The 12,855-nt window shown below is 38.2% G+C and overlaps 1 non-coding gene across 1 annotated transcript; it reads left to right on the forward strand.

Annotated features, from left to right (window-relative positions):
- Positions 1–5,042: 5,042 nt before the first annotated feature.
- LOC117015480 (U6 spliceosomal RNA) lies at positions 5,043–5,149 on the forward strand. Its single transcript, XR_004421719.1, has one exon. It is a non-coding gene; the product is annotated as a U6 spliceosomal RNA (small nuclear RNA).
- Positions 5,150–12,855: the final 7,706 nt, after the last annotated feature.

The following is a 12,855-nucleotide window of genomic DNA, read 5'->3' on the forward strand; positions in this document are numbered from 1 at the left end:
AATGTCTAACCACTATGCTGTAACCTGAAATTAGTATAAAATAATATTGAATGTTAAGATAAATAAATAAAAAATAAATAAATAAATAGTAAAAAAATTTACTACCAGTTTTGAGAGCACTGAGCGAGAGGTGTGCCAGAGGATATTCAGTCTGCTCTCCTTCTACATAATCTTAGTCTTCCCCTTATGTCACTATCACCTCTGTATTCCATTTCCAAACTCTTTTCAAGAACAGGTGGCTTTCTTCAGTAAATAATAGAGGAGTAAGGAACTGAAGAATGGAAACTGACACCTCCACCCAGACCACATGGAACAGGAATGGTGTGGACACTCCAAAGAGGATCTCTAGTCCCTGAATAAAGAGAAATCTGAGCTGGATAAAACAGAAACAATTCTCTTATTCAAACAGATTAATGGAAATGTTCATCTCCTTGGTGAGGAAGATTTGGAATTTGACAGTATATCATCCCCATGGCTAAGTAGGAAGAATACACCAATGCAGTTAAGTCCTCACTTAACGATAGATTTTTGGACACTGAGACTTTAAGCAAAAAGGCATAGAATGAAACCAATTTTACCATAAGCTAATTGATAGAAACAAAAGTTAAGTTCCTATGGCATATTTCTGGTCACAAAAACATCACCAAACTTCTAAATAAATACCCCAAACACTTCTAATCTTAAACATTGAAATATGTGAGCTATATATACATACATTTAGGAAAGATTAATAAAAACAAGATCATTATTTTCCAATCAATTTATTGCAGTTCAGGATCATGGGTGGCCAGAGCCTATCCTAGCAGCTCAGGACACAGGGCAGGACCCAACCTCGGACAGGATGCTGTTCTATCACAGGGTGCACTCGTACGCCCACACACCCACACTCACTCAGACTGGGAAAATTTAGAGACACCAGTTAACCTAACATGCACATCTTTGGGATGTAGGAGGAAACTGGAATACCCAGTGAAAAACCCACACAGACGTGGAGCGAATGTGCAAACTCTGCATAGATTGTGGCCCCAGCCAGACATCAATTTTTTTTTTGCTTGACAACAATTATAATAAAACAACATTGAATAAAACAATGTTATTCAAGAAACTGTTGTAAACTGTGCACATGACTTTATTGAGAGAGCTCTCATCTTGACATTAGGATAATATCCTCCGTGGAGAGGTAGCACAGTGTTGTGATGTCCAGTAACCCCTGTGAAACTTCCCAACCCAGAACAGTTCCTCAGACAGCCCTTTAACTCTCATCTCCTGGGCCCTCTACTGAGCCATTATGTTACCAGAATACAGGCTTTACATGGGAATGTCTGTATTTCATAGGGCCTAGGTTTAGGATCAGAGATGTCTAGGGAACCAGTTTTGCGACACTGAAAAACTAATTAAGGCTAATTAACATTAGGAAATGAGCTGACCTCCCCTGCTTGGTGCTTATCTGAGGAGTCACCCTATAGTTACTTGCTTTGCTTTCACTTTTCATTTCCCATTTAAAAGAGGAACATGAAAGTGGACTAAGCAAGATTAAATTAGTTAAATATATGTTTAATAAAAAACAAATAAATATTGATTGTTCCAGCAAAAAAAAAGAGTTATATAAATCTTGTTCAACAAAACTACCCCAAAGGGTCAAAGTATCTTGCTCAAGGTCACATGGCTATTAAGGGGATGAGTTGCAACTGTAATCAGGTCTGAATGCTTCCAAAGTCCATGCTCTTAGCCTCTGCACTGCAATGCTCTTTTGTAAGCATGGTTCCAGAAGAGTCCATAGAAGCACTAATTGAAGTTCCAAGGCAGAGCACCATCAGGGACATAGGTCAGCCAGGGCCAGATTTACTTCCAGCACAACACGAACATTCAGGAAGGATGCAGAAAGGGCAGCCAGGCTTACAAAGCTTTTTCCCTGTGGATTCAATTTTTTGGCTGCCATCACCTGTCCTCTTTGTTAAATTTCTCATTTATGATATGTGAAGAATGACAGGCCATTACAGCTTTGTTGTGTCCTATGGAAGTCCACAGCTCAAGTGTCCTACCTGTCCCTCAGCATGCGCAAGGGCCCTCAGTCTGACAGAGCTACTGCTGGTATTTTAAAAAGTATTTAGCACTTTTTTCCTAACAGCGATTAGAATATTTTTGCAATTTTGAGACTCTGTGACAAAAAAAAAATTAATGATCAACCAACATAAATATTGGAATATGAATTAATGGGCCATATAACTAAACACATATAGTTATAGATAGTTTATGTTTTCTGGGACAACCTATTCTGTTTTCAGATTTTTCTCATGATGAGTTAAATAAAAGTTTTCCTCTAGGTATTATTAATTCTTCAGGAGAACCACAAAGCAATTTTATTATAAAAGCCTGAAGACCGTGCTTATGTTCCATCTGCCCCAAGTCCTGGATCTATTCCTCATTTTGAGCTCCTTCTCAATGTCAATCATAGACACTAATTAGTGTCAATCACAGACACTAATGAGAGAGAAAGGCAGGTAAACAAATGAGAGCAACAAAAGGGAATTAATATGATTATTTACAGGTGATTACAGATGACACAGGAAAAAAATCCAAACCTACTATAAATCTGCTTTCCACATTAGTTATAGAAAATCAGCCCTAGAGAGCCCTAGTCATTCTGACAACCATCTCATCAGCCCTTACCTTCTCTCAGCCAGGAAGCACACATTGGTGACTCTCTCTTATGGGCCCAGTCTCACCCAGTTCAAAGCCAATCCTATGTAAGATAGATGCACATTAAAAGCCTCATCCATCAAGAGTAACTAGCATGAAACTTCCTGGAAAAATAATCTATCCCATTACTATGGTAGTGGGCCTTTGATTGACTTGATATCCTAGTAGCTTTTTAGATCTTACTTTGATTATGCAAATAGAATACATATTTTCAGTCAGTTTTTCCTTTTGGAGACTATCTCGCCTCTATTCCCCCATCCATACAAGACAATGTGGACAAAATGAAAAAGAGATGGTGTTTCTGATGGTTCTTTAGGCTTAGTCATGTTTCTTTTTTTTTTTTTTTAAAGATTTTACTGGGGAAGGGGAACAGGACTTTATTGGGGAACAGTATGTACTTGCAGGACTTTTTCCAAGTCAAGTTGTTGTCCTTTCAGTCTTAGCTGTGGAGGGCACAGCTCAGCTCCATGTCCAGTTGCCGTTGCTAGTTGCAGGGGGCACAGCCCACCATCCCTTGCCGGAGTCGAACTGGCAACCTTGTGGTTGAGAGGACACGCTCCAACCAACTGAGCCATCCGGGAGCTCAGCCGCAGCTCAGCTCAAGGTACTGTGTTCAATCTTAGTTGCAGGGGACACTGCCCACCATCCCTTGTGGGACTCGAGGAGTTGAACCGGCAACCTTGTGGTTGAGAGCCCACTGGCCCATGTGGGAATCAAACCGGCAGCCTTCAGAGTTAGGAGCACGGTGCTCCAACCACTTGAGCCACTGGGCCGGCCCTGTTCTTTTTTTTTTTAATTTATCTTTTTATTAGTTTCAGGTATACAAAGCAACATAATAGTTAGACATTTAAACCCCTCATAAAGTTATAACCCACCCCCCAGGCTACTACCCCTCTGTCATCTTATATAGCTGTTCCAAATACCATCGACTGTTTTCCCTATGTTGTACTCCACATCCCATGACTATATATACCTATATATTTAGTTAAAGTTGACATTCAATATTATTCTACTTCAGCTTCAGGTGTATAGTGTATTGGTCAGACAGTCTACGACATGATCCCCCTGATAAGTCCAGTGCTCATCTGGCACCTTACATGACCTTTACAACCTTGTTGATTATATTCCCCATACTTTATTAACTACCAATTTGTGTTTTTTAATGCCTTCATCTTTTTCACCTTGCCTCTAACCCCATTCCCATCTATCACCCTGATAGATCAGTACCTATCTGGCACCAAATCTAATTATTATAATATTATTGACAATATTCTTTATGCTATACCCCACATCCCATGACTACTGTATAACAACTAATTTGTACTTCTTAATCTCTTCCCCTTTCACCCATCCTTAACCCACCTCCCATCTTAAAGAAGTTCCTCTAAGATTCTTTGTAATACTGGTTTGGTGGTGATGAACTCTTTCAGCTTTTTCTTGTCTGGGAAGCTCCTATGACGTAGGCCTCTATTCTCTCCATACCTCTTTTAAACAGAGAAAAAAATAGTTTTCCATCACAGGGTTATTGTGAGAATTAAATAAGTTGATACATGTAGAGTATTTACAAGGGCCTGGTAAATATCAGTGCTCTAAAAGTGCCTGCTGATATTATTGTTTGTTGTTGTTTATCTCTATAGTGGGAATTAGATATAATCCTATTACATAGGATTAAGCAAATTAACCCACAAAAGTACTTACAACAGAGCCTGGCATGTAATAAGTGCTATGAAACTGTTTGCAGTATTATTATTATCATCATCATCATCCCAGGCTAGATAGACCAATCTTGATTGTATGTCATTGCTTTTCATCACTTTGAATATTTCCTGCCACTCCCTTCTTGCCGGCAAAGTTTCTGTTGAGAAATCAGCTGACAGTCTTATGGGGGCTCCCTTATAAGTAACTAACTGCTTTTCTCTTGCTGCATTTTTTTCCCTTTCTTCTGCTTCCCCTCCCCACCCCCACTCTGGTTCAAGCCATTGTTTCTCCGTCTAATTGTGTAGGCAACAGTTCCCTGGCCCATGCTGGTTTTATGAACCTTGCACTCCCCCCAGCTGAGGCAGTTGGCTGCCAGTCGTCGATTGGCCTCTCACAGCAGCTCACGGCAGCTTTTGCTCACTGCTGGCCACTCATGCTGGCCACCGGCTGCTCCTGGAAGCCCATGGCAGCACACGGCAGCCCAGCTCCAGGGAGAGCCATTGTTCACAATCTTAGCTGTAGAGGGCACAGCTACTGGCCCATGTGGGAATCGAACCAGCAACCTCGGAGTCAGGAGCACTGAGCTCCAAACACCTGAGCCACCAGGCCAGCCCTTTCTGCTTTTAAGATTCTTTCTTTGTCTTGTGCTCGCTTCGGCAGCACATATACTAAAATTGGAACGATACAGAGAAGATTAGCATGGCCCCTGCGCAAAGATGACACGCATATTCGTGAAGCGTTCCATATTTTTAAGAGACCTCTGGGATAACATCAAGCGCAACAACATGCGCATCATAGGAATACCAGAAGGTGAAGAGAGTAAGCAAGGGATTGAGAACATATTTGAAGTAATAATGTCTGAAAACTGCCCCAACCTGATGAAGGAAACCAACATACAAGCCCAGGAAGTGCAGAGAGTTCCAACCAGGATTAACCCAAACAGGTCCACACCAAGACACATTATAGTTAAAATGGCAAAGCTTAAAGACAAAGAGAGAATCCTAAAAGCAGCAAGAGAAAGACGGAGGGTTACATACAAGGGAACCCCCATAAGACTATCAAATGATTTTTCTACAGAAACATTGAAGGCCAGGAGGGAGTGGCAGGACATACTCAAAGTGATGGAAAACAAAGGCCTACAACCTAGATTGCTTTCTCCAGCAAGGCTATCATTTAAAGTTGATGGAGAGATAAAGAGCTTTCCAGAAAAAAATAAGCTAAAGGAATTTATTACCACCAAGCCAGCATTGCAAGAAATACTAAAAGGACTTCTGTAAATAGAAGAAAGATCAAAACAACCTAACTGCAAATTTAAAAATGGCAATAACTATGTACCTATCAATAATCACTTTAAATGTAAATGGATTAAATGCTCCAATCAAGAGACATAGGGTGGCTGACTGGATAAGAAAGCAAGACCCTTGTATATGCTGTATACAAGAGACTCACCTCAGAACAAAAGACACACACAGGCTGAAAGTGAAGGGTTAGAGTAAGATATTTCATGCAAATGGAAACGAGAAAAAAGCTGGAGTTGCAATACTTATATCTGACAAAATAGACTTTAAAATGAAGAACATATTAAAAGATAAAGATGGGCACTATATAATAATAAAGGGATCAATCCGACAAGAGGACATAACCCTAGTAAACATCTATGCACCCAACATAGGAGCACCTAAATATATGAAACAGGTACTGACTGACATAAAGACAGAGATCAACAGTAACACTATTATAGTAGGGGACTTCAACACACCTCTGACAACAAGGGACAGGTCTTCCAGACAGAAAATCAATATGGAAACAACAGCCTTAAAAGATACATTGGACCACTTAGATTTAATCGATATTTTCAGAACATTTCACCCCAATGCTGCAAAATACACGTTTTTCTCAAGCGCACATGGAACATTTTCCAAGATAGATCATATGTTAGGCCACAAATCAAGTCTTGATAAATTTAAGAAAATTGAAATCATGCCAATTGTCTTCTCTGATCACAATGCTATGAAATTAGAAATGAACTACAGGAAAAAACCTGGAAGACACACGAATTCATGGAGGCTGAATAACGTATTACTAAATAATGAATGGGTCAAGCAGGAGATCAAGGAAGAAATCAAAAGATATCTCGAGACAAACGAAAATGAAAACACGACGACCCAAAATCTATGGGATGCCACGAAAGCAGTCCTAAGAGGGAAATTCATAGCTTTGCAGGCCTACCTAAAGAAACAAGAAACATCACTAATCAACAGTTTATCTTCACATTTAAGGGATTTGGAAAAAGAACAGCAAAATAAGCCCAAAGGGAGCACAAGGAAGGAGATAATAAAGATCAGAGCAGAAATAAATGAAATAGAAACCAGAAAAACAATACAAAAGATCAATGAATCCAAGAGTTGGTTCTTAGAGAAGATAAACAAAATCGACCAACCTTTAGCCAGACTCATTAAAAAAGAGAGAGAGAGGACCCAAATTAATAAAATCAGAAATGAAAGAGGAGAAGTGACAACGGACACCGCAGAAATACAAAAAGTTTTAAGAAGTTACTATGAGCAACTATATGCCAACAAATTTGACAATTTGGAAGAAATGGACAATTTTCTAGAGGCGTACAACTTTCCAAGGCTAACTCAAGAAGAAACAGAAAACGTGAATAGACTGATTACCACCACGGAAATTGAATCAGTAATCAACAGTCTCCCAACAAACAAAAGCCCTGGACCAGATGGCTTTACAGGTGAATTTTACAAAACGTTCAAAAAAGAATTATCACCTATTCTCCTCAAGCTCTTCCAAAAAATCCAGAAGGAAGGAAGACTCCCAAACACTTTTTATGAAGCCACTATCACCCTGATCCCAAAATCAGACAAAGACACCACAAAAAAAGAAAACTACAGGCCGATATCTCTAATGAACATAGATGCAAAAATCCTTAACAAAATATTAGCGAACAGAATTCAGCAATACATTAAAAAGATCATTCACCATGATCAAGTGGGATTCATCCCTGGTATGCAAGGGTGGTTCAACATCCGCAAATCAATTAATGTGATACACCACATTAACAAAATGAAAAATAAAAATCACATGATCATATCAATAGATGCAGAAAAAGCATTTGATAAAATCCAACAGCCATTTATGATAAAAACCCTTAAGAAAGTGGGAATAGAGGGATCATATCTCAACATAATAAAGGCCATATATGAAAAACCCACAGCTAACATCATACTCAATGGGGAAAAGCTAAAACCATTCCCCCTAAGATCAGGAATAAGGCAAGGTTGCCCACTATCTCTGCTTCTATTCAACATAGTGCTGGAAGTTCTTGCCACAGCAATCAGACAAGAAAAAGAAATAAAAGGCATCCAAATTGGTAAGGAGGAAGTAACGTTATCATTGTATGCAGATGATATGCTACTATATATAGAGAACCCTAAACACTCCACCAAGAAGCTATTAGAGCTGATAGATGAATTTAGTAAAGTAGCAGGATACAAAATTAATATTCAGAAATCAGTTGCATTTGTATATACCAATAATAAAACATCAGAAGGAGAAATTAAAAAAACAATCCCATTTACAATCACTCCAAAGACTATAAAATACCTGGGAATAAATTTAACCAAAGAAGTGAAAGATCTGTACTCAGAAAATTATAAGACACTGAAGAAAGGAATGAAGGAAGATATAAATAGATGGAAACACATATCATGTTCATGGATAGGAAGAATTAATATAGTTAAAATGTCCATACTGCCTAAGGCAATATACATATTCAATGCAATTCCTATCAAACTGCCAACGTCATTTTTCACAGAAAGAGAAATATAATCCTAAAATTTATATGGGATCATAAAAGACCCCGAATAGCCAAGGCAATCTTGAGAAATAAGAACAAAGTGGGAGGTATAACAATACCTGACTTCAAATTATACTACAAGGCTACAGTAATCAAAACAGCATGGTACTGGCATAAAAACAGACACATAGATCAATGGAACAGAATAGAGAGTCCAGAAATAAATCCACGCCTATATGGCCATTTAATCTACGACAATGGAAGCAAGAATATACGATGGAGTAAAGACAGTCTATTCAATAAATGGTGCTGTGAAACCTGGACAGACACATGCACAAAAATGAAGCTGGACCACCTCCTTACACCATATACAAAAATAAATTCAAAATGGATTAAAGACTTAAATGTAAGATCTGAAACCATAAAATACCTAGAAGAAAATATAGGAAGAAACTTCTCAGACATTACCCGGAGTAAGATTTTTACTGATATATACCCTCGCTCGAGGGAAGTAAGAGAAAAAATAAACATGTGGGATTATATCAAACTAAAAAGTTTTTTCACAGCAAAGGAAACCATCAATAAAACAAGAAGGGATCCTACTGAATGGGAAAAAATATTTGCCAATGATATATCTGATAAGGGATTAATATCACAAATCTATGAAAAACGCACTCAACTCAACTTCAAAAAAACAAACGATCCAATCAAAAAATGGGCAGAGGACTTGAAGAGACATTTTTCTAAAAAGGACATACAGATGGCAAACAGACATATGAAGAAATGCTCAACCTCACTAACCATCAGAGAAATGCAAATAAAAACCATAATGAGATACCACCTCACCCCAGTCAAAATGGCTATCATCAATAAATCAACAAACAACAAGTGCTGGCGCGGATGTGGAGAAAAGGGAACGCTTGTGCACTGTTGGTGGGATTGCTGATTGGTGCAGCCACTATGGAAAACAGTATGGAGGTATCTCAAAAATCTGAAAATGGAACTACCCTATGATCCAGTAATTCCACTCCTAGGTATCTATCCGAAGAAATCCAAAACTTCAATTCAAAAATCTTTATGCACTCCTATGTTTATTGCAGCACTATACACAATAGCTAAGACATGGAAACAACCAAAATGCCCATCGGTAGATGACTGGATTAAGAAACAGTGGTACATTTATACAATGGAGTATTACGCAGCCATAAAGAAGAAAGAAATCTTACCATTTGCCACAACATGGATGGACCTAGAGAACATTATGTTAAGTGAAATAAGTCAGACAGAGAAAGATAAGTACCATATGATCTCACTTATTTGCGGAATCTAAAGAAAAGAATAAGTGAATGAACTAATCAGAAACAGTTTTGGAGACAAAGAGGAAAAACTGAGGGTTGCTAGATGGGTGGGAGTGGTGGGGGTGTGGAGGGGAGGGTGAGGGGATTGGAGGGCAGTCGGTGACCACAGGATGGCCATGGGTTTGAAAATTAATCTGGGGAACGTAATTTGGTGGTTATCAGATGGTAAGGGGGTTGAGGGGTGGGGGATGAGGGTGAGGGGGATCAAATGTATGGTGATGGAAGGGGAGCTGACTCTGGGTGGTGAACACACAGTGTGACTTATGGATGATGTGATACAGAATTGCACACCTGAAATCTATGTAATTTTACTAACAATTGTCACCCCAATAAATTTAAAAAATAAAATAAAATAAAAAAACGACAACCGACAGAATAGCCGAAAATATTTGAAATTTACTAATCTGATAGGGGTCTAGTACCCAGAATATATAAAGAATTCCTACAACTCAACAAGAAAAACAAAACAAGCAACTCAAGTAAAAAAAAATGGGCAAAGAACTTGAATAGACGTTTCTCCAAAGATGACATACAAATGGCCAATAAACACAGGAAAAGATGCTCAACACCACTAATCATTGGGAAATGCCAATCGAAACCACAACGAGAGACCACCTCATACTTATTAAGACGGCTAATGTAACAAAAAGGCAAATAACTAGCAAAGAGGTGGAAAAATGACCTTGTGCATTGCTGGTGGGAATGTAAAATGGCATAGCCTCTGTGGGAAAGTTTGGCAGTTCCTCAAAAAGTTAAACATAGAATTACCATATGATCGAGCAATTCCACGCCTGGATATATATGCAAAAGAACAAAAAGCAGGGACTTGAACAGATACTTATATACAAATGTTTATAGCAGCATTATTTACAATAGCTAAAAGGTAGAAGCAACCCAAGTGTTCATCAACAGATGAAAGAGTAAACAGAATGTGGTGTATCCATACAATGGAATATTGTTCAGCCTTTAAAAAGAAGGAAATTCTGATGCATGCTACAACATTGTTGAATCTTGCAACACTATAAGTGAAATAAGCTAGACACAAAAGGAGAAATATTATATGATTCACTTATATCAGGTACTTAGAGTAGGCAAATTCAGAGACAGAAAATGGAATAACGGTTACCAGGGGTTAAGATAGGTAGAGATAGGAGTTATTGCTTAATGGATACAGAGCTTCTGTTTATTTTAATAAAAATTTTCTGGAAATAGATAATAGTATAGTGACACAACATTGTGAAATGTACTTATTGCCACAGAATCATACATGTAAAAATGGCAAATTTTATGTTATGTATATTTTACCACAATTTTTTAAAAAAGGAAATTATATGATTGTCATTTGGCAGATGAATCAAAGATGGCATTGTATAATGAAAAACTGGACTGGCCAAAAAAATCAAAAGTTAAAAAATATAGCATGTATTTAATCCATAGATCAAATTAGTTAAAATTTGCCTAGCTCTTAGAACAGCACAGGGCACACACTACACCTTACACAAGAGTCAGCAATTGCTACTACATATTGTTAGGAGAAAGCAACGTGCCCATGACAGTGTGTTTGGTATGTATTTGTGTAAAAAGAGAAAAATAAGAACACAGTCACATTCACTTGCATTTGCAAAACGAAACACTGGAAGGATCCACGTGGAACTAATAAAACCAACCAGTCGTGGAGAGTGGGGACCGAGTGGAAGACGCTATGACAAGAAAGGGAGGGAGACGTCTCACTGTTATTTTCTACTCTCAATGTTTGAATCACGTGAAACATAGTCAAAGTCTGGTAAAACCCACCCCACACCCCATAGAAAATTTCCAGTGAAAGATCATCAAGCCATAGATTTAAAGGTTCAATAAGTTCATTCCATATTTCAAACAGATGATACAGGAGTGAAGAAGAGGGGTTTTGGGAAACGGAGTTTGACGACTGGACCTGGGACCCATCTGATGGTCAAGACACTGATGCTGAAGGCGGATGGAGTCTAAATACAACCATTTCCCGAAATGTGAGAGGAGGAAGAAAGAAAAATTTATAAGAGGTCAGTTTATACAGCCTGTGAGCTTAACTACAGATGTCAACAAAATCAGTAAGGGAAGTTTAACTATTTCATTTCATTCCTAATTATTTCTGTATTTCGGTTGACCAAAAAGACAAAACAACACAAAGCAAAACAACTCTTCCCACCAGGAAAAAAGGGGCTCGCTATACATTTGGATCATAACTTGGGCTTATACTATATTTTAACACATGGAGAATAGTCTAGAACTGCTCTGTCCAATAGGAAGCCATAAGCCACATATGGCTAGCGAGCATTTGAAATGTAGCTGGCCCAAATTGAGATGTGTTATGAGTAAAAGTCTTAGTATGAGTAACAATAACAAAATGGAAAATACCTCCATCACTTTTATATTGATAACATGCTGAAATGTGAATATTTTAGATATACTGGGTTACAGAAAATGTATTATTAAAATTGATTTCACCTCTTTCAAAAAAAAAAGATTCTTTCTTTGTCTTTAATCTTTGGCATTTTAATTATGATGTGTGTTGGTGTTGGCCTCTTTGGGCTTATCTTGTTTCGGTTAGGGAAGTTTTCTGTCATTATTTCTTCAAACAGGTATTCAATTCCTTGCTCTCTCTCTTCTCCTTCTGGTACCCCTATAATATGAATGTTGGTACACTTGATATTGTCCCAGAGGTCCCTTAAACTCTCCTTAATTTTTTGGATTCTTTTTTCTTTTTGTTGTTCTGGTTGGGTGTTTTCTGTTACCTTATCTTCTACATTGCTGGTTGAATCCTCTTCATCTAATCTACCGTTCATTCCCTGTAATATAGTCTTCCTTTCTGTTATTGTATGCTTTATTTATGACTGGTTCTTTTTTATGGTTTCCATCTTCATTTTTATGCTGCCTATCTCTCTGTTGAAGTTCTCCCTGAGATCATTAATCATTTTTATGACCAGTGTTTGGAACTCTGCATCTGATAGATTCCTTATCTTGGTTTCACTTAGTTCTTTTTCTGGAGCTTTGTTCTGTTCATTTAGGGCATGTTTCTTTGTCTCCCCATTTTGGCTGCCTCCCTGTATTTGTTTCTATGTATTAGGTAGGGCTGCTATGTCTTCCAGTCTTAGTAGAATGGCTATATGTAGTAGGTGTGCTGTGGGGTTCAGTGGCTCAGTTTTTCTGATCACCTAAGCCACGTGCTCCAGGTGTGTCCCTTGTGTGAGTTGTGTGTGCTCTCCTCTTCTAGTTAAGCTTTGTTGATAATTGCACATCAGTGTGAGAGAC

The sequence above is a fragment of the Rhinolophus ferrumequinum genome, chromosome 22, assembly GCF_004115265.2.
Source record: "Rhinolophus ferrumequinum isolate MPI-CBG mRhiFer1 chromosome 22, mRhiFer1_v1.p, whole genome shotgun sequence".
NCBI lineage: Eukaryota > Metazoa > Chordata > Mammalia > Chiroptera > Rhinolophidae > Rhinolophus > Rhinolophus ferrumequinum.